The 5,986-nt window shown below is 31.6% G+C and overlaps 1 long non-coding RNA gene across 2 annotated transcripts; it reads right to left on the bottom strand.

The window, feature by feature from the left end:
* Nucleotides 1-259: 259 nt before the first annotated feature.
* On the bottom strand, nt 260-5,657 carry LOC128547483 (uncharacterized). 2 transcript variants are annotated; one of them, XR_008366581.1, is made up of 4 exons: nt 4,114-5,657; nt 3,761-3,856; nt 3,222-3,288; nt 260-1,532 (listed from the first exon to the last, which is right to left on the bottom strand). It is a non-coding gene; the product is annotated as an uncharacterized LOC128547483 (long non-coding RNA). The 2 variants fall into 2 exon arrangements; XR_008366582.1 differs by having other exon boundaries at nt 4,235-5,656.
* Nucleotides 5,658-5,986: the final 329 nt, after the last annotated feature.

The raw sequence follows: 5,986 nt of genomic DNA, 5'->3' as shown, positions 1-5,986 counted from the left end.
TTGGAAATAGGATAGACAACTCCTGAATGACTTACAGAAATAACCTTAGGTATTTTCCCGTGATACCCTCATTGAAGTCTGTTTCACCTGTTCATTCAGACATGGAATGTAAACAAATCCAGGAACAACTTAACAGTACAAGGACATCAGACAACCTTTTTTATTTTCCTTCAGGACAAATACACATGTTAGGTCATACTTGTAGTTAATAAACCAACATGTAAAACAATTAATTAGCTCATCAAAGAAATGAAGACTATTAACTTCACAATATTTTATTATCTCCCTTCATTATATTTATCATCTACATTCTACATATTTTTTTATGGAATTACCTCCCTTTATCTCATATAAGCTTTTTTATATTGCAATTTAATCAGTCAGTATTTTTACCTTAATTTTCAGACAAATAAATATATATTTTTTTAATCCATGGTAAGATGAAAAGCATATATCATGTTAAAGAATACCATAAAATCATTTATCACACATGAATGCAAGGTATACATAAGAAATAATGTTTAGCCTTGTTGCCAATGACAATGTTGAAAAATATTAAAGCTCAGATGGCACAACAGTGAGATAAAATCTATTTCAAGTTAATAATTCCCATATTAACTTATGACTACAAAATTTTTAAGTATGTTGTTATTCCCATTTCAGTCCAACATATCTAAAGAAGTAAATGCTACAAAGACTGTATATCAATTTTTTAAAATAAAATTCCACCAACATAATTTTTCTCATTTCTTTTATCTTGATTATGTAGTGTACTTATCTGGAATGATGAGATATTTTAAAATGTATATTTCTTTTTTCCCCTGGATGGAAATAAATAAAACATATCAACAAAACAACCATTTATACCAACCAAATTGTAAAATATCTAAGTTTTGTTGATGTTAGTAATTATATGTTGAGACATCAAAACAAAATAAAGTATAACTAAAAAATTGTGGAACATCATTTCTAGATTAGATTAGACTGTATTATACAAATGTTTATATGAAAATATGTGACAAATCTGGTTAATAGAATATTAATTAAGTTATGGTAAAATGTTGAACTTCTTTAACATTAATGTACAAGTTCATCTAACCATTATTTTGATATTTTATGCATTATTAAGAAAACTATAACATACAAGAAATGACTCACAGACGGTATAAGTTGCTGAATGACTGGGTCAATTTCCACCAAAAATAATATAAAACTTTGCAAGTCCAATTAAAGGTTATTCTTTAAATTAGATTGATCACATTTTAACATTTCTATGAATGCAATTGTTTAGTTAATGCTTTCTTTTTACATGCATGCCATAATGGAAATAAAAAATGATTTAACAATATATGTATACAGTCTTGTCATAAACACATTCTGTACAGATGATAATACATAGAAAAGTCAACATATTTCATGTGTGGGTCCATCTCAGTTTACAGATGGTGCATGGCTGTATCACTCTTGAATATACATCATGCAGCACAGTTGGGGTAAAGTCCTTTTCACATGACAACACACTTGTAGCACTTCTGGAAATACAAAAGTAAAACTTTATTACATAAAGAGAATAAACATAGCAGTTTGTAAAACAATTATAACATCATTTTTGACATTTGCAGATATTCTTAGAAATATATTATCAAGCAGCAAGTCGGGTAACTCTACAAATTGACATTTTGTCTTATTTCAACTTGTCTTTAGAAGGAGAATCACCTGTCTTAAGCAGCAAGATTGTGTTCCTACTTGGCTTGTTGCTTTATTTTGATTTTACATTATACTTAGATTCACTAAATGACAAGTTATATAATAGGACTGTCTGAAAAGATTGCATATTTTATAACATTCAATGTACATATTCAGAATAGTGAAAACAATAAAAAGATAAATCTGATGATGTTCACCTATGATCTCACCTAAAAGCTCCAACAACAACCTACAACCTCTGATTAGTGTATGATGTAATGATGATAAACTTCCTAAAGTGTTTTTATATAACATGCAAAAACAATGAACTTGAGAACTGCCAAAACTTCACCTTATGAGTAATAGATGTTCACTTTTCCCCTTGTTGAAAGTGTTGTTTTTCTTAAAGCATTAACAATAGATATTATAAGTACAGTGCAACCTCTGTAGAGCAACACCCTGTGGGATATACAAATATTTTAGTTATGTTGAGGTTGTTGTTATGGAGAGGTAAATTTGATAGTTATATTTCAGCTTAGGGAAATTCTTATGATGTTCTTATTGAGAGGTTTTTGCTTCAGAGTGAGCTACTCTGGCCAGGTTGAACTGTATAAATTGCTTTAAACTCCATCTCTTTCAACTGAGCTAAATGGAGAAAAACAACAACAGATTCTCCAAATTTAGAATTTCCTTGTTTACAATTTGACACTTAATGTTAGGCAACTATGCAGACATATTTTTATGCCCCCAAAGGGAGGCATATAGTTTTTGAACCATCTGTCGGTCTGTCTGCAATTTTCGTGTCCGGTCCATATCTTTGTCATCGATAGATTGATTTTCAAATAACTTGGCATGAATGTGTACCACAGTAAGACGACGTGTCGCGCGAAAGACCCAGGTCCGTAGCTCAAAGGTCAAGGTCACACTTAGACGTTAAAGGTCATTTTTCATTATGTGCATTCGTGTCCGGTCCATATCTTTGTCATCGATGGATGGATTTTCAAATAACTTGGCATGAATGTGTACCACAGTAAGACGACGTGTCGCACGCAAGACCCAGGTCCGTAGCTCAAAGGTCAAGGTCACACTTAGACATTAAAGGTCATATTTCATGATAGTGCATTGATGGGCATGTCCGGTCCATATCTTTGTCATTCATGCATGGATTTTAAAATTATTGGGCATGAATGTGTACCACAGTAAGACGACGTGTCGCGCGCAAGACCCAGGTCCGTAGGTCAAAAGTCCTAAACTCTAACATCAGCCATAACTGTTCATTCAAAGTGCCATCGGGGGCATGTGTCATCCTATGGAGACAGCTCTTGTTATATGATACAATGTCGACTTTAACTATTTTATTCCAATGAACAAATTGTCAGTCATGTGAAAAAAGGTCACAGTAAAAAATATTAATCTAATCAGTTCATATATATTGCAAAATCAGCTTTACAGAACTCATAAGTGGCAAAATTAAATTTAAATGTTGCCTTTGTAATGTGCAGCACTGGCCATGTCTTTTTATCACAATAATTTACCTTATTTATATCTGTTACTTTCACATTACTTTTATGTCCCTTCTGCACTAACCACTGTCTTCAAGTTCTGAAATATTGTAAAACATTAATTCACACACTTTCTAGGCAACCAACATAAAATCAGTGTCAAAGCATTTGAATATAATTATTTTAATTTTCTTGATATAAAGATACAAATGTACTTCATGTTTTTACTGACTGATACAATATACTGATAAATTTTTATTTCAATGTTTGTTATCAAAGTACATTTTCATTCTATTTTTAGAGTGTTTACATAACAAAGCTATCATACATTTATTACTAAAACATATCTATTAGCATTATCTTTAATGGAGATATGTACTTAGTAAATTGAGTGATACACAAAGCTACAGGAAAGAAATGCTTATGCCAGGCTGACAAAGTCCAGAAGGTTCACATCTTGTCAGGAATGTCAGTCTTAAAGCTGTCTTGTACAATTATTTCAGAAGCAAGTATCTAGTCATACAGCATATAAATGCTTTGAGACCTTTGTTTAACATACAAAAGCATAATACCCCCTGCATTTATTCATAATGGTAACATCTTCTGGGACTGCCACATGGTAAGACAGGTCAAACAACTGTACATACTCAAACTTCTCCCTACCAAAACTGAAAATGAAAATTATACATTTTTTTCCCTTTATTTTTTTACAAAAGATGACCCATACATTTAATATAGACTTTTTACATATATTAATGTAAATATAATGAAATTAATAAAATATCTCATAACTCATTTTATGTTTAAAATTATAATTATTATTAAACATGAAGCTGAAGTGTTCTAATTTATAAGCTGCAATTAGTATTGAAAATAAAACAAAAAACTGCAACTATTGTATATATTAAAAAAAAGTATCATGAACCTGATTATGAAACAGTCCCAGTTCAAATGTAATAACACATGACTGTCAGAAAATCAATGTAGGGTACTCTATAATGATATCATGAATGCCATCAATAAACTTCATATATAACAAAGTATACCAGGATGTCAATGTAGCCTCTTTCTTGTTACTTCAACAGCTTCCAAAGACAGACTGCAACTACATGTATCAGACACTGAAAGTAAAATAAACAAAATAATCATTACACAAGATAATTTTTTATGTTAAGTAAAGGGAGTTAATTAAATGCAATCTGAGAAATTATTGCTAAAACATAAAGGGAAGTAATTATCAATAAAATAGTTGAAGGAAAATGTATGAATTTAGAAAAAAAAACTTCAAATGTCAGTATAATGATAGCTGCAGACACTGACAATTAATGACCTATATCAAGTATGCACAAGGTAAGAAACAGCAAGCACTTGAAAAATGCATTATATTTCCTTGCAATTTCAAGAATATTTGACTGTATGTAAGGGTTCCCTAGATGCTGTTATACTGAAATAAACTTTAGTCTAAATATAGCTAAGATCTATTTATATCTTTAAACAAGAGGGCCATGATGGCCCTATATCGCTCACCTGTTATCATTGCACTTGAGGACAAGAAGGTCCTCAGAAAAATATCTAAGTCCAAAGGACAGGAACAACAAAGGGAAGAAATTTAACCAAAAAAAAAAAAATCTTACAAGGTATAGATATGTTAAAATACACCTAAAAATTGGAGGTACCATCCATGTTGTACCACAGACAACTGGTCTCGTGTTTTCCCTACGGCCAATAATAAAAAAAGTTACTAAAAATAAGTTATTTATAGTAACGTAAAAGGGAAGTAATAAAAAAAAAAATATATTGTAAGTGGACAAAAGAAGGATCTACCAAATAAATCTGTTGACATAAATGAAATTTCAGATCAGTATCTTCATTAGTTATGGAGATATAACAATTTTAATTTGAAATAAAGGGAGGTAATTTGACATAAAATCAGTCCATAGTTATCTACCCTGATTGTCTCAGTCCAACTAATAACAATAATGAAATTTCAAATAAGTCCTGTAAGTACTTACTGATATAAATCCATTTTGATTACAATCAGGGGAGGTAATCAGATATAAAATAACTGGAACCTATGATTGGATCTGATTTGTCATGGAATCCAAGATTTATTGTTGTTGAAGATATTTTGGAAGTTTGTATCAAATAAAACCATAAATGAAGTCTTTATATGGCTGCAAAAGCCAAAATAGCCAATTTTGGACCTTTAATGGGCCATAACTCTGGAACCCATGATGGAATCTGGCCAGTGGAAGAAAGGAAGGAAGATCTTGTGGTGATACAAGTTGTGTGCAAGTTTGGTTAAAATCAAATCATAAATGAAGCTGCTATTATGCAGACAAGGTCAAAATAGCTAATTTTGGCCCTTTCAGGGGCCATAACTCTGGAACCCATAATGGGATCTGGCCAGTTCAAGAAAGGAACCGAGATCTTATGGTGATACAAGTTGTGTGCAAGTTTGGTAAAAAACAAATCATAAATAAAGCTGCTAGGCCTTTGATATTTGGTATGTAGCATTGCCTTAAAGTCCTCTACCAAAATTGTTAAAAAAAAATGCCCCTTGGGTAAAGAGGCCACTCCTCAGGAGTCCCAAGTTTTACATAGACTTGCAAAGGAAAAAACTTTAAAAATCTTCTTGTCTGAAACCACAATACCTTGGCCTTTGATGTTTGGTATGTAGCATTGCTTTGTGGTCCTCTACCAAGATTGTGCAAATTATGCCCATAGAGTGAAAAGTGGCCTCGCCCTGGGAGTGCCAAGTTTTACATACTTTTAGACTTATATTGGAAAATATTGTT

The sequence above is a fragment of the Mercenaria mercenaria genome, chromosome 12, assembly GCF_021730395.1.
Source record: "Mercenaria mercenaria strain notata chromosome 12, MADL_Memer_1, whole genome shotgun sequence".
Lineage (NCBI taxonomy): Eukaryota > Metazoa > Mollusca > Bivalvia > Venerida > Veneridae > Mercenaria > Mercenaria mercenaria.
The sequence above is the reverse complement of the archived record's forward strand: the minus strand, read 5'-3'. Positions and strand labels throughout refer to the sequence as shown.